Below are 17386 nucleotides of genomic sequence, written 5' to 3'. Positions count from 1 at the left end.
ATGAGGGGTTTATCCTTTGCATTGTGTATAAAGGTTGTTTGATCCTGTCTCTCAAATCCGCCACTTCTTCCACTGTCTCCAAAAAATAACCTGATATTTACAGAGCCAGGGGACAGGCTGCACATGCTCAGTTTGGTGTGTATTTCTGGAGTTTTTTTTTCTTGGGAGGGTGCATGTGATCAGCACAGGGCCAATCAGCACTGTCCAGGCATGTCCAGACAGAGGATACGGGGAGAATGAAAATTCCTCCTACAAGCTTTACTAGGAACGGATAGAAGTCACAAGGCTGCTATATAGTGTTCTGATGAGAAAAGGTATTTATCAGTTAGTATTTAATAAAATGATTGCATTCCCTTGCTGTGTACTGTGGAAGACCAGATATAGTGAATGCAGGTTCTGAGTTTAGTAACATTTTAAACAAGTGGGTTCCACAGGAAACAAGGGGTAATAGGGAGAGGGCTAGAGAGAAAGGGGGGGGAGAGGGGAGGGACATGGTAAGGGGGAATGAAGAGGGCTTTCAAAATGTTATTTTTTTAGTATTTACATTCCCTTTAAATACCTCTTAGATGAATCTTCACAAAACAAGCTTGTTTACAGACAGTAGAGGTTGTATGCTCAAGACTGCTCAAAAGTGTTCAGGGCCACCCCGAACTTTCAGCCAAGATGTAGACACAAGGCAGCAAATGGATATTTTATTTGCAACATCAGTGGTAATGCAGGTGAAGGAAAGGAACAAACCTCATGGAGCTTCAATATTTCTATATGAAAACAGAAATGTGAAATGACAATCAATATATATTGCAGATAGATTGAAGAAAAACAATTCAAATAGTGGAATAATGTTCTTCTTCTAATATAACCTACCAGACATAATTTGTGATTAAAGTGGCCAAAAATATTCTTCACTCTCTAACTGCAGTACTAATTATATCGCCCAAAGCCCATCGATTGTATCTTGCAGTCTGGCTGGTAGAGCATATTATTCATGCAATAAGAGGTCTTGGTTAGTAACCAAGCTGTATTGCTCAACATCAATGAAATGTAAAGTCACTGACCTAGTTTTAGGCCGGGTTCACACCGCTGCGATGCGGGAACGCCGCGAATCCGCGGCGTTTTCCCGCATCGCATTACTCCCGCCGGCAGTTCACACTGCCCTATGCGGACGGCTGGGAGTGTCAATGATATGTTAATGACACCCCCAGATCCGTCCGCATATCGCAGTGCGATCTGCCGACTCGCACAGGAATCGGATCGCATGGTGTGAACCCCCATGCGATCCGATTCTGTTGCGGACCAAAAAAAGGGTCCCGTGCGAGTTTGCTGCGGGAGCGATGCGAATTCAGCCATACTATCTGTATGGCTGTACTCGCATCGCTACAGAGATCGGATGTGATTTGCGGTGCGAATCACATCTGGATCTCCCCCCGCAGCAGTGTGAACCCAGCCTTAGAGGCGGGACTTAAGTTCACTACACCAGGTTCCAGGTTATGTCCCTTCTGGTATACCACATCCAGCATTTGGAGTGCACGCCAGCTCCAAGGAATGGTGGAGTGGCTGCACTCCAAGTTATACACAGGCTGGCAGTTTTTGTGTTGGGATGGGAAACCTTACAATGTGAGCTGGATATTATATGGTTTGTTCTTTGTTGGTTGACTGAAAAAAATCCTACATTATATAGTGCTTTTTCCCTTTGGGTCTTCATGGTGTGATGGCTGTGGAGAGAGTAAAGAGAGCTTAAGGTGGTGCAGATTGAGAGTTCCCAAAATGGCCAGGCCATTTTTGGTATAAGAGGAGTGTCTGGTGGAATGGCAATAAAATGCATAACGACCTGCTTTTTAATTAAAGGGTTCGCTCCTATCTGGTCAATGTGCATTGGGATATAGTCTCACTGGGTGTATATGCATGGTCTTGGTGAAGAAAATCATCAAAAAATGGTTTAGTCTGCAAGTTCACATAGAAGAGCTGCAGAGATCCACAGATCAGGTGGGAGAATCTGTCCACAGGACAACTATTATCAATATTATTATTATTCAGGATTTATATAGCACCAGCAATTTACGCAGCGCTTTACAATATAAAAAGGAGACAATCCAGTTACAATACAATAAAATACAAGAGGATTAAGAGGGCCCTGCTCAGAAGAGCTTACAATCTAATAGGGTGGGGCAGGTGGTACAAAAGGGTATAACTGTGGGGAATGAGCTGATGGAAGTGGTAAGAGATTAGTTGGAGACATGACAGGCTTCCCTGAAGAGATGAGTTTTCAGGGATCGCCTGAAGGTAGCAAGAGTAGGGGATAGCCGGACCAGTGGAGGTAGCGAGTTCCAGAGGATGGGAGAGGCTCTGGAGAAATCTTGGAGATGAGCATGGGAGGAGGAGACGAGAGAGCGTGAGAGTAGCAGGTCTTGAGAAGAGCTGAGGGGATGATTTGGGTGATATTTGGAGACAAGATTGGTGATGTAGCTCGGGGCAGAGTTGTGAATGGCTTTGTATGTTGTGGTTAGTATTTTGAATTTAATTCGCTGGGTGATTGGGAGCCAATGTAGGGATTGGAGGAGAGGGTTTGCAGACACTGAGCGGTTGGTAAGGTGGATAAGTCTGGCAGCAGCATTCATGATAGACTGAAGAGGGGATAGCCTATGGAGAGGCAGAACAATGAGAAGGGAGTTGCAATATTCAAGGCGAGAGATAACAAGGGAGGGAATGAGGAGCTTGGTGGTTACATTTGTTAAAAAGGGGCGAATTTTAGAGAGGTTACGGAGGTCAATTCTACAAACTCTTGACGATTGGACTTGGGGCTGAAATGACAAGTCAGAGTCTAGGATTATACCGAGTACCCTGGTGTGAGAGGAGGGCCTGATAGTTGCATTGTTGATTTTGATGGAAAAGTCATGGAGAGGGGCACGGGCAGGGGGGAAAATTAATAGCTCAGTTTTAGAGAGATTTAGTTTAAGGAAGTGGTGTGACATCCATGCTGATATATCAGTTAGCAAATTAGTAATGCGAGAGGAGACTGAAGGAGTGAGGTGAGGAGTAGATAGATACATTTGGGTGTCATCGGCGTATAAGTGGTATTGGAAGCTGTGGGCAATTATCAAGTGATCAAGGGAGGAGGTGTAGATAGAGAAGAGAAGGGGTCCAAGAACAGAGCTTTCGGGGACCCCACAGAAAGAGGCATTGGAGAGGAGGAGACAGAGTTATAGGTGACACTGAAGGAGCGTTGTGAAAGATAGGCAGAGAACCAGGATAGAGCAGAATCTTGGGAGGCCAAGGGAATGTAGTTTATTGAGGAGGAGCGGGTGGTCAACAGTATCAAAGGCAGCAGAGAGGTCAAGTAGTAGGAGTATGGTTTACTGGCTGTTGGTTTTAGCAATTAGTACAGTACAGCAAACATGTGGAAGAAAGTGCTGAGACATACTCAAAAAGACTTGCAGCGAAAGGTGGTTCTGCAAAGTATTGCACTAAAGCATTTTTCAGATATTTATTTGAATGTGGAAAATTTCAAAGGGTATGAATACTTTTTCAAGGCACTGTACATTATATTATATTATATATATATATATATATATATATATATATATATATATATATATATATATATATATATATATATATATATATATATGCAATAAATTGCACTATTGTTTTTCTAATGGTTTTCGGGTTTGATCAATTTTGATTTTGGACATAAGCACATATTTTGCACACCCAGTTCCCTGATACCAATGAAAGCAGAGCTGAGCCCCACAACGCCAGTGGCTGAGGAATTCGGTCAGCAGAAGGAGCCCGCTCACAAGCATAAATTGTTCCTTATTTAAAACCCCTGCGTTTCTGAAGGTACAGGGTTCAAGGCTGATCGGAGGTTTAAATGTGAAGGGTCTGCAGCTGATGTGATGTGTGAAAGTGCATGAAGTATTTAAAAAGTAAAAAGTGGCAAGCATCAGAGACTTCTAAACCTTTATTTTTGCACTCCTTAATTATTATAAAATAGTATTAATACATTTAGCTTGCCATTAGCAATACAACTATGAGTGCATAAATTGAAGAACAAATTCTAAGACTAGGGGGCACTAATCTGACTTCTCCTAATGGCCTTCAGTGGGCTTAAAACATCATAAACTCTAGTTGTAACAGTCATTTAAATCCTTCTTCAAGTTAAAACAAGGGTTAGGAGCCCTTCTAACTTGGGCATGTGGCTGAAGCCTGATTGGGACTACGTGGTGTGCTTTTCTGACCCCTTTTATTGCAAAGTATTTTACTGCAACCCAGTCAATACTACTTTATCAATAGACTGTATGGTAAAACTCTCCAGGCTCATCAGTCTTTGGGAACAATAAATAGAGATATTCTTAACATATCTGAACATGCCTTGCATGAATTTTCTGTCTCAACTTTAGCACTGATATATCTGCAAGAGACGAGCTTACTCAACTACTTCCCTATTTAAAATAATAATACCCTTTCAAAACTATCAAAACGTAGATGAAGATGTTTTATTGGTATGGGTTTGTGATAAAACTGATAAAACTAGACCCAGCACAGATAACCACTTTTATTTCCAAGAATTTTGCCATCCCCAGTGTTTTAATTCCAGAAGGGTAAGTTTTAGATAATTTTTTGGCGACCTGGGTCTCAGTGAGTTTTCTTCACTTTTATGGTGGAAAAACAGTAGTGCTAGATTGGACACTTATGCCGCATACACACGACCGTTTTTTCCATCAGAATAAACTCTGATGCTCTTTCCGACGGAGCTCCGCTGAAACAGACTTGCCTACCCATGATCACACCAAAGTCCATTCATTTAGAACACGGTGACATACAACACGTACGACTGGACTAGAAAAAGGAAGTTTAATAGCCAGTAGCCCTTGCATAGTTTTTTGTCCATCGGTAGAGCATACAGACGAACAGTTTTCCCGATAGGAATTGATTCCGTCTGAAAGATTTAAAACATGTTATATTTCTAGGTCCATCAGAATTTTTGAAAAAAAAAAAAAAAAAAAGTCAGATGAAGCCCACACACGATTGGCATATCCAATGAAATGATTCTGTCAGACCTTTTCTACCGGAAAGTCCGGTTGTGTGTACACGGCATTATACATTAACTTCTAATTACTAAATAAATTTCTACCCCTTTAAAGTACAACTAATGAGGTCTTTGGGTGCACTATTAGGTTTGACAAAATGTAGGGAGAATGGGTTAGTTGTATTAAAGTGGACGTAAACCCAATTCATGAAATCTGACCAAGGCACATATATCTGTAGTGTTTTCTTATCTCTCTCCAAAGCACAAAGTCCGGTGTCTTCATGCAGTTTAGTTTCTCTGTTATCAGCATAACTGCTGACAAATTCTTTGAGGTGGGAGATAAAAGCAGCCTGAAGTTTGTGTCGGGGAGGCTGCTATAAATAGATTAGCAGAGAGCTTGTATTGTCACAGCACTGCTCTGCAAGTCTCTGCCTATGTGGAGGCAGTGCTGTATTTAGGCCTAGGCTGACAAGCCACAGGCCTAGGATGGGACTTTGCGGGGGGCGGTGAAAATGTCGCCTCCCCCCCCCGCCTTCCTGAGTCCCGGATCCCACGGCCTTCTCCCACACAAATGCAGGCTCCGGCGGCCAGCTTGCTGTAGTGGTATTGTGGTGTGACGGCATGCTTGGTGGGGGGCGAGCGACTCACGCCCCCATAAGTAGCCGGTGGACAGACAGGGCCTAAAGCTCCACCTTCTACCCTTCTCCGTTTGATGAAGGGGGAACACCCTAGCCAGGACAGCAGGTAAAATTGAGTAAATTACTATTACTCTTGTAATGGGCACATGCATGGGATCACTTTATTGCAATATCATGATCTGTATATTAATTTCAATACTGAGCACAGATTGGCTGCTTGGGTGCATGTGCCAAGCAGCCAATCTGTGCTCAATATGGAAATGAATATACAGATCATGATATTGCAATAAAGTGATCCATGCTACAAACTCATTAAACAGTCGACCTTCAGTGAGAGTTCATGTACTGCAAACTTTGCAGAACATGAACTTTCACTAAAGGTGGACTGTTCAATAAGTTTTTACCATGGATCACTTTATTGCAATATCTTCACCTGTATATTAATGACTTTCACTGAATGTGGACTGTTTAATGAGTAATTGTATTGATTTCAGTATGTGCAAAGTGCTCCATGCATGCTGAAATCAATGTAAACTCATTAAAAAGGTTAAGGCTGCATTGATTCCCACTGATTAGGCAGCACTCTTAAGCTGCACTGATATGCTACAGTGAGGGCCACTAATGAGGCCGCACTAATGGCCACTGATAACCTGCACTGATGATGCTGCCTTGATGGGCACTGGTGAGGCTGCGCTAATGAGCACCGGTGAGGCTGCATTGGGGCACCGGTGAGACTACACTGATGGTTACTAATGAGGCTGCATTGAAGGGCAGTGATGAGGCTACACTCGGTACCCACTTTTAATGTAGAGAGACGAAGAGGTGGAGCTCTAAGATGAAAAGGTGGAGCCTAAAAGCAAAGAAGTGTGGTTTATAGATGACAGAGTGGGTCTTAAACTGAAAGGGGTGTGACCTTGACGAGAAGGGTTGGGTCATAATCAAATTAGGGGTGCATGGGTTTAGTCAGGCATAGGGCAGCACAAAACCTAAATACACCACTGTGTGGAGAGGGTGCCTTTCCTAAAATAAGCTGTCTCCCGGTGCAAACCAAGACTACACTCACAGTGCAGAATGAGAAAGTAAAAATTCTAATACAATTTAAGAATTCTAAAGAACATAGCAAGGGAAAGACAGCAGATATGAATGTAAAACATATGTAGGGGGGATTTGTTTCATTTCTGTGTATCATCTGAGGCTGTTCACTTCACTGGGTATATGTGAGGGTTTACATGCACTTTAACTTATGTGAACATCAGATTTCGGTGTGATCTTTTTAGGTTTCATTGAGGTCTATGTACAATGTGTAGCATTTGTGTAGCATTTCTGTATCAGGAAAAACACACATTAATTTTGACATTAATGCATTTTTATTATCCGTTTTATCTCGATATTTAGCCAGCCTCTATAGGACATTGATTGATGAACCAGACCTTGCTCAATAAAATTTACTGTTAAAGGAAAAAATGGACTACAGTGCTATAATTGCTGTACTATTGTTCACTGGTACAGCAATTGTCTAATATGCTTGTAAAAATGACACTGTGTTAATGTGTACAAGTTTGCTGACCCCTGTATTAGAATATAATGCAAGCCTACGGAACACATTTACATCTTTTTAATCTGATGCATGTGTTTTTTTTTTTGTATAAGACTTTGCAACTCTAGTATAACTTTGCTTTGAGCAAAATCAAATGTTGAACCCTTCCCTTTTCCCTTCTAATGATATGGGTACTTGGAACTTTGCCATGTGCAGTCAGGTTTCAGTCAAAGATCCTGCCGATCAAACATTCCTCTGCAGGTTGGCTCTAATGAAAATCATTGTGGCATCGCCAATACTAGTTTTTTTTGTTATTTACTATTATTAGCAGTATGTATGCAAACTACATGGCATCAAGGCAAATGCACACATACAAACCTTTTGGAACTTAAGGTTTCATGATGAAGGGGGGAGGAACTGGCAGGTTTGAGTTTGGATGAAAGTAAGTACAAGGTCCCTGGTAGAACAATAGCCCTATCACTGCACCCCTAGAAAAGATTAGAGATTTGATTAACCACTGATGTGCCACTGATGACACGTGGCACTGATGTGCCACTGATGACACGTGGCAGTGGGGGCAGATGGCAGTGGGGACAGATGGGCACTTTATTTTCATATTTTTTTTTCACTAACCGCTGCATCTCTGCAGCAGTTCATCTCTCCCTCCTCACGCGCTGTCTGTTTGAGATGGCAGAGCCAGCGATGAGAGATGATCTCATGTGTTTACATATGAGATAATCTCCCATTGGACACGCCAATCGCGCTGTAAATGGCCACTGTGATTGGCCGTTTACAGCGATCTGTGACTGGCTGTGTCCAAGGGACACAGCCAGCACAGAACTTCCCTGATGCGTACCCGTGCCGGCGGGCAGAGGGGAAGTAAATAGGAGGACGTCCAGGGACGCCCTCCCTGCAGATAGCGCCCGCGCTGTAGCTGTCTTTTGGCTATAGCACAGGCGCGAAGTGGTTAAAGCTGGCACTCTAAATAAATCAAAATAAAAAACGTATTTTGCCCTCTACCTGAAATGTAAAAGTAAACAGTGGCGCTGATATTGAACTATGACAATCAATACTGTAACATAAATGAACATAAATTAAATAACACCCTGTGATAAGTGAAAATCACTGTGAACATTAGTGACAGAAGTGACACAAATTAAAGTCCATAAAATCATCCAAATTTTGACTCCGTGACTTCAAAAAAATATCGTTATAGCAGTTGTAATATTCCAGATCTTCCACCACACAAAATGTGAAAGTGCCTCTGCTCCCGTTAAGAAACACGCTCACTGGCTCACTGCTCGACATATACACTTTTACCCTCAAAGGGTTAAATCATCCCACCGATATCCAACCATGCACACAGAAAAAGATATCTCCACGTGAAAATAAAATAAGTGCTCCAATAGTGTGATAATGTTTAAAACAATTTAATGAATAAAAACAAATCCATTATTGCACTCACATAGATCCAAATAAGGTAAACATAAAAACAATCCTCCTGTTATCAGCAAGTGGTGGTATATTGTGGTCACAGCGGACCCGCAGTGTACAATCTGTATCTCACCCTCATCGACTCAGACTCGCATCGTAACTTCCGGTTTGACACCAGATATCACAGCTGGTTGCCGTACTGCCACGTCCTAACGTGTTTCGCCATCACAACTTATTCATGGGATTGATATTTTATATTACATTTATTATACCAAGTCAAAATAGTCTAATTATTCTAATGAATACAAAGAAGGTTCTATCAAATATTCTAATGACATATCTGTATGTGCGCTGTGAAATTGCAGGAATCCGTTTAATTACAAAATGCAATGTGTGGCGTGGGCTATTAATACATTTGATATTACATTTACAGCTTTGTCATACATAAACACCACATTGTGGGCTCTGCCTTGTTGGCAAGTAATGCAGTCGGGTCATTAGTTGTTGCTGCCAGGTCAACTGAAGCGAGACGTGACAGCTTCTCACAGTCACAGCTCTAAGCCCACGTAAACTTCAGAACATGATGATTTCATTACAAACCAAGGAACAGCCAAAACCGAAGGCAAGCAGGAAGTACACAACAGTTGGCCTGACATTTTTAATTGGATTTAGGTGACTAAGCTGGACTGACAGTTTATAGTTTTACCTTTGACTACTAACTGGACACCTGCTGGAAAATAACTACATACGTTATATACAGTTTAGTAAAGATTGTATTATAACAAGTTAGGATTTTATAGAAATGTTCTTTATAAACATCCTATTCATCAACCAAGTTACATTTTCTTGTATAATTTGTTTGGAGACAATAATTTTCCAAGCTGCTTCTTTCTATACAGTTGGTCTGTGTTATATTATATTAGTATATAAGCAAGGTTTAAAAAAAACAAGACCTTAGAATTCTCTCTTTCTGCACTGACCTAACTAGTAAAAACAGGAATATATTATATATACAGTGCCTTGCGAAAGTATTCGGCCCCCTTGAACTTTTCAACCTTTTGCCACATTTCAGGCTTCGAACATAAAGATATAAAATTTTAATTTTTTGTGAAGAATCACCAACAAGTGGGACACAATTGTGAAGTGGAACGAAATCTATTGGATATTTTAAACTTTTTTAGCAAATAAAAAACTGAAAAGTGGTGCGTGCAAAATTATTCGGCCCCTTTACTTTCAGTGCAGCAAACTCACTCCAGAAGTTCAGCGAGGGTCTCTGAATGATCCAATGTTGTCCTAAATGACTGATGGTGATAAATAGAATCCACTTGTGTGTAATCAAGTCTCTGTATAAATGCACCTGCTCTGTGATAGTCTCAGGGTTCTGTTGAAAGTGCAGAGAGCATCATGAAGACCAAGGAACACACCAGGCAGGTCCGTAATACTGTTGGAGAAGTTTAAAGCCGGATTTGGATACAAAAAGATTTCCCGAGCTTTAAACATCCCAAGGAGCACTGTGCAAGCGATCATTTTGAAATGGAAGGAGTATCAGACCACTGCAAATCTACCAAGACCTGGCCGTCCCTCTAAACTTTCAGCTCAGACAAGGAGAAGACTGATCAGAGATGCAGCCAAGAGGCCCATGATCACTCTGGATGAACTGCAGAGAACTACAGCTGAGGCGGGAGAGTCTGTCCATAGGACAACAATCAGTCGTACACTGCACAAAATCTGGCCTTTATGGAAGAGTGGCAAGAAGAAAGCCATTTCTCAAAGATATCCATAAAAAGTCTTGTCTAAAGTTTGCCACAAGCCACCTGGGAGACACACCAAACATGTGGAAGAAGGTGCTCTGGTCAGATGAAACCAAAATCGAACTTTTTGCCCACAATGCAAAACGATATGTTTGGCGTAAATGCAACACAGCTCATCACCCTCAACACACCATCCCCACTGTCAAACATGGTGGTGGCAGCATCATGGTTTGGGCCTGCTTTTTTTCAGCAGGGACAGGGAAGATGGTTAAAATTGAGGGGAAGATGGATGCAGCCAAATACAGGACCATTCTGGATGAAAACCTGTTGGAGTCTGCAAAAGACCTGAAACTGGGACGGAGATTTATCTTCCAACAAGACAATGATCCCAAACATACAGCAAAATCTACATAGGAATGGTTCACAAATAAACGTATCCAGGTGTTAGAATGGCCAAGTCAAAGTCCAGACCTGAATCCAATCGAGAATCTGTGGAACGAGATGAAAACTGCTGTTCAGAAATGCTCTCCATCCAACCTCATTGAGCTCGAGCTGTTTTGCAAGGAAGAATGGGCAAGAATTTCAGTCTCTCCATGTGCAAAACTGATAGAGACATACCCCAAGCGACTTGCAGCTGTAATCGCAGCAAAAGGTGGCTCTACAAAGTATTAACGCAATTAACAATTGTGTCCCACTTGTTGGTGATTCTTCACAAAAATAATTTTTTTTATATCTTTATTTTTGAAGCCTGAAATGTGGCAAAAGGTTGAAAAGTTCAAGGGGGCCGAATACTTTCGCAAGGCACTGTGTGTGTGTGTGTGTGCGCATATATATATATATATATACACACATACACACACACACACACACACATTATTTCACAAAAGTGAATATAACCCTCACGTTTTTGTAAATATTTTATATCTTTTCATGTGACAACACTGAAGAAATTGCACTACAATGTAAAGTAGTGACTGTACAGCTTGTATAACAGTGTAAATTTGCAGTCTCCTAAAAATAACTCAACACACAGCCATTAATGTCTAAACCTTTGGCAACAAAAGTGAGTACACCCTTAAGTGAAAATGTCCAAATTGGGCCCAAAGTGTTAATATTTTGTCTAACCACCATTATTTTCCAGCACTGCCTTAACCCTCTTGGGTATGGAGTTCCTCAGAGCTTCACAGGTTGCCACTGGAGTCCTCTTCCACTCCTCCATGACATCACAGAGCTGGTGGATGTTAGAGACCTTGCGTTCCTCCACCTTCCATTTGTGGATGCCCCATAGATGCTCAGTAGGATTTAGGTCTGGAGATATGCTTGGGTAGTCCATCAGCTTTACCCTCAGCTTCTTTTGCAAAGCAGTGGTCGTCTTTGAGGTGTGTTTGGGTGGTTATATTGGAATACTGCCCTGCGGAAGTCTGCAAAGGGAGTGGATCACGCTCTGCTTCAGCATGTCACAGTACATGTTGGCATTCATGGTTCCCTCAATGAACTGTAGCTCCCCAGCGCCAAGAGACTCATGCTTTCCCAGACCATGACACTCCCACCACCATGCTTGACTGTAGGCAAGACACTTGTTTTTGTACTCCTCACCTGGTTGCCACCACGCACGCTTGACACCATCTGAACCAAATAAGTTTATCTTGGCATCAGACCATAGGACATGGTTAAAGCAATCCATGTCCTTTAGTAGAGGTCGACCGATATGGGTTTTTCTCTGGCCGATGCCGATATTTAGAAATCATGGCGGCCGATGACCGATATATGATGCAGTTTTTTTTGGGCCGGTTTTATGAGATGAAGGGGTAGTAAAAAAATAAATAAATAAATAAATAAAATCGGCCTAACCTAACAGACACCTTTCCCACTGGGGTGTTTTTTTAGGCGCTTTTGGTTCTAAAAATAGCACCTGTAAAGTGCCTGCAAAACGGCTCCCCTGCAGTCTGCGTGAAAGACAGAGTGCTTTCACACTGAGGCTGGCAGGATGTTAAAAAAAAAAAGTCCTGCAAGCAGCACTCCTCCACCACTCCTGCCCATTGATATTAATGGGCACCACTGCCGAAGCGCATGCAATGCAATTTGGCAGTGGTGCTTCATGGGCTCATTTAACCTCTTCTTCGGCCGCTAGCTGGATTATATGCACCCCACTAGCAGCCGAATAGCACCGCTAAAATGATGGTAAAGCGCTGCTAAAACTAGCAGAATTTTACCATAAACACCTGCCCGCTCCAGTGTGAAAGCGGCCTATAAAATAAAAACAGGTAGTCAAAACTTTTGGACGGAAAAAAAAAATTGGCTAACTTTACTGTTTTAGTTTTTTTTTTTAAATCATTTAGTGTATTTTTTTTTCCCCAAAAAATTGCATTTGAATGACCTCTGCGCAAATGCTGTGTGACATAAAATATTGCAACAACCACTATTTTATTCCCTAGGATCTCTGCTAAAAAATATTTATATAATTTTTTGGGGGTCTAAGTGATTTTTTGGCAGAAAATACAGGACTTTTACTTGTAAGCAACAAGTGTCAGAAAATATTTAGTCTTTAGGCTAGGTTCACACTATAGCGATGCGGGAACGCCGCGAATCCGCGGCGTTTTCCCGCATCGCATGACTCCCGCCGGCAGTTCACACTGCCCTATGCGGACTGCTGGGAGTGTCAATGAAATCTTAATGACACCCCCAGATCCGTCCGCATAGCGCAGTGCGATCTGCACACTCGCACAGGAATCGGATCGCATGGTGTGAACCCATGCGATCCGATTCTGCTGCGGACCAAAAAAAGGGTCCCGTGCGAGTTTGCTGCGGGAGCGATGCGAATTCAGCCATAATATCTGTATGGCTGAACTTGCATCGCTACAGAGATCCGATGTGATTTGCACTGCAGTGCGGTGCGAATCACATCCGGATCTCCCCCCCCCCCCCCCCCCCCCCGCAGCAGTGTGAACCCAGCCTTAAATGGTTAAACTGAGAACTCTACACACAGAGTTGAGTTCATTCATTCAAGTGTAAACATTGTATCTTTTTGCTCTTTTATTGGCAGACTGCCCAGAGAGGAGGAAAGTGCTTCTATGAAGCCTTCAGGCAACTTACACTGACTTCTATTACAGAAGTTATTTCCAAGTCGTGCTGTGGTTCTAAATCGGCCTTTTTATCAGCTCAACGGCCGATGCCGATTAATTAAAAAATGGCAAATATCAGCCGATATATCAGTCGACCTCTATCCTTTAGTCTGCTTGCCTTCAGCAAACTGTTTGCGGGCTCTCTTGTGCATCATCTTTAGAAGAGGCTTCCTTCTGGGACGACAGCTATGTAGACCAATTTGATGCAGTGTATGGTCTAAGAACTGACAAGCTGACCCCCCCCCCCCACTTTAACTTCTGCAGTAATGCTGGCAGCACTCATACGTCTATTTCCCAAAGACAACCTCTGAGTATGACACTGAGCATGTGCACTCAATTTCTTTGGTCGACCATGGTGAAGCCTGTTCTGAGTGGAACCTGTCCTGTTAAACCACTGTATCATCTTGGCCACCGTGCGGCAGCTCAGTTTCAGGGTCTTGACAATCTTCTTATAGCCTAGGCCAGTGATGGCGAACCTTGGCACCCCAGATGTTTTGGAACTACATTTCCCATGATGCTCCACTACACTGTAGAGTGCATGAGCATCATGGGAAATGTAGTTCCAAAACATCTGGGGTGCCAAGGTTCGCCATCACTGGCCTAGGCCATCTTTTTTCAGATCATCAGAGTTCTTTGTCATGAGGTGCCATGATGAACTTTCAATGACCAGTATGAGAGAGTGAGAGCGATAACACCAAATTTAACACATCTGCTCCCCAGTCACACCTGAGACCTTGTAACACTAAAGAGTCACATGACACCAGGGAGTGAAAATGGCTAATTGGGCCCAATTTGGACATTTTCACTTAGGGGTGTGCTCACTTTTGTTGCCAGTGGTTTAGACATCAATGGCTGTGTGCTGAGCTATTTACTCACTACTTTGCATTGTAGCAAAGTATAATTTCTTCAGTGTTGTCACATGAAAAGAGATAATAAAATTATTTACAAAAATGTGAGGGATAGAGAGATATATATATATATAGATATATATATATATATATATAGATATATATATATATATATATATATATATATATATATGAGAGAGAGATGAGAAGCTCGCTCCCCTCACTACGCAGAATCAGGCCTCGACCCCCTACAACCCTGGCAAACGGATGACACAAATTCTCAAAAACATTGCACTCTTGAGCATCTGTGGCACAAGACTAAGTCTCTCAAAGACTTCAACCAAAAAAAAATCTGCCCTACAATAATACTATTCTTTCGTCCACACTGCCAAGCAGATCTATTTTACAACTCTTATTAAGACCTTCTCATTCAGTCCCCATAAACGTTTCCCTACCTTCAACTCTCTACTTCATCCTCCACCACCTCCACCCACTCACTTCCCAGGAGATGGATTGTATCAATCTTGTTTTTGAAGTGATTAAATCTCCCCTCTACAGGTATCTCCCCCAGTTAAGACCTCATATCAACAGGTACAATTGACACTCTCCTTATTCAAATCTGCTACTACAGACAAAGTTGCTAAACTTCTAACACCCACCTAACCACCTGCCCCCTGGACCCTATTCCCTCTGAAACACTATTGTCGCCCTCTGACTCTATCCTACACTCTCTAACCCACATCTTCAATCTCTCCCTCACATCTGCCATTTTCCCCAATGCTCTAAAACATGCCCCCATACGCAAAAAGCCATCCTTGGACCCTACCATTCTTAACAACTTGCCTATCTCCTTGCTCCCCTTTTCCCCTAAACTCCTTGAATGCCTGGTTTACAACTAACCGAGTGACCACCTCATTAAGAAAAACCTTCTTGATCCCCTTCAATCTGGATTTTGCCCTCCACACTCCACAGAATCTGCTCTTTTAAAACTCACAAATGACCTACTAACTGCAAACAACAACAGGCACTATTCTGTACTCCTACTTCTGGACCTTTCAGCTGCCTTTGACATGGTTGACCACCCCATCCTCCTCAAAAAACATTACTTCCTTGGTCTCCATGACTGTACTCTTCAGTGGCTCTCATCCTACCTATCCCAATGCACCTTCAGTGTGACTTACAATTCTACTTCCTCCACTCCTCTTCCCTTATCCTTCAGGGTTCCCCCAAGGTTCTGTTCTTGGACCTCTTATTTTCAATCTACATCTCTTACCTGGGTCAGCTCACGGCTTTCAATACCATTTCTACACTGATGACACACAAATCTATCTCTCCACCCCTCAACTCACTCCATCAGTCTCCTCTCTCACATCACTAACTTACTAACAGACATATCTGTATGGATGTCACACCACTTCCTCAAACTCAACTTGTCCAAAACCGAACTTATATTTCCTCCCCAACGTGCCTCTTCCCCTGACTTATCTGTCAAGCGCAATGGCACAACCATCCACACGTCAGCGTGCTAGGTGTTATACTGGACACTGAACTCTCCTTTTGGCCCCACATCCAATCACTTTCCACAGCTTGCCACCTCAACCTCTGCAACATCTCTAAACTACGTCCCTTTCTAACCAATGAAACCACAAAGCTCCTGATCCTGAGAGAGCAATCTGCAAGCTTGATAGCTACAGCAGGAATGGTGCTGTCAAGCCAAGTTTCTTTAAAATCAATCACCCAGCTGTCCAAGGTAATCATGAGATTGTTGATCTTGTTGGTGAGTGATCTTTTGTTTTTGAAAAACATGCTGCAAAGCTGGTTTGTGCAGATAAGCTTTTAGTCTAGCTCTTAAGCCTAGCACACATGGGCCGAATGTCAGGCGGCATTGGTCAGTTCAATAGAAACTGGCCAACATTCGGCTCATGTGCATGGTAGCTAGTCCGACAGAAGCTGGCCCGAAAAAGGTCTGAGGACTGGCTCCTTGTCAGCTCCCTGAGGAGGGGGGGGGGGCCTCCCCCTGTCAGAACACAAAAGCACAGCAGGGGAGATCACTATATCAACAGCGGCTCCTGCCTGAGCTGACTTTTTTTCGCTCAACCAAAAAATAAAGTGGTGTGTAGGAGGCGTTAGGACGGCCATACACAGAGCGAATTTCTTTCCTGCAACCACAGCGTTGATGCTGGACTCCCTCATACTGAACCGGCTGAGATTTAAACCATATATGGTCAGCCTTAAACCAGCTCTCTTGCCCTGGTTTTGCTTCCCATATCTACTCCACCCCGTAGTTTCTCTGATGAGATGGTAATAACTCTTGTTCAATCATTTTCAAATTTTTATGAATCTTTTTCTCTGACAAATTGTGTTTACAACTTCTTTCAACAAATTCTTAACTAATATTATCCAATTATTTATTGCTTTATGTAACTTGGTGATAACAGCCACCTTCCTGGAAATAAAGATTGTGGCATTAAGGCTCGGTTCACACAGGGGTGACTTGTCCAGGCGACTTCGCCGCCTGACAAGTCGTGCTCCGTTCTGTACTATGGAACCGTTCTAATAGGAGCGACTCAAGTCGCTCCGACTTAGAAAAAAGGTTCCTGTACTACTTTGGGGCGACTTCAGGCGACTTACATTGACTTCTATACAGAAGTCGTTTTGCAAGTCGCCGCTGATCTTGTGCAGGTCGCGGCGCTGCAAGTCGTGCCGCCCCTGTGTGAACCGAGCCTTACTCTTACTAAATTGTATCTATAAACAATGACTGGTGCCTAGCTACTGATACTGTTGCGACAAATTGCTCACTGGACTTGGTGTGTCAGAGTGAAATACAGACCATTTTTTTATACCAAAACTAAGGTCATAATCACAACTATGTATATACCCCCAAAAGCAAATGCTAATCTAGTTCTGGAGTAATTACACAATGTTTTTAACATCCAGCTGAATGCATATCCAGAGGGGGTTGTGATTGCGGCTGAGGACTTTAAATCACACAGAGCTGAAGATATTATCTAAATGCTATAAAAATGGGAA

General features: G+C 42.6%; 1 protein-coding gene across 3 annotated transcripts in view; it reads right to left on the bottom strand.

Moving 5' to 3' along the window:
* The window catches only part of RASL10B (RAS like family 10 member B), a 204788-nt gene that overhangs the window by 64849 nt on the left and 122553 nt on the right, over positions 1-17386 (bottom strand). The window contains exon 2 of one of the 3 annotated variants that reach the window (XM_077482169.1): positions 739-758. The exons of 1 other annotated variant lie outside the window; for it this stretch is intronic. The gene's annotated coding sequence lies outside the window, so the exon portion shown is untranslated. Of the gene's footprint in view, positions 1-559; positions 759-17386 lie in introns of all 3 variants that reach the window. One more of the 3 variants, XM_077482167.1, reaches the window with a different exon arrangement.

Source organism: Lithobates pipiens, unplaced genomic scaffold, assembly GCF_037356315.1.
Source record: "Lithobates pipiens isolate NorthernLeopardFrog02 unplaced genomic scaffold, aLitPip1_a1.2 Scaffold_16, whole genome shotgun sequence".
NCBI lineage: Eukaryota > Metazoa > Chordata > Amphibia > Anura > Ranidae > Lithobates > Lithobates pipiens.
This window is presented reverse-complemented; position numbering and strand designations above follow the sequence as displayed.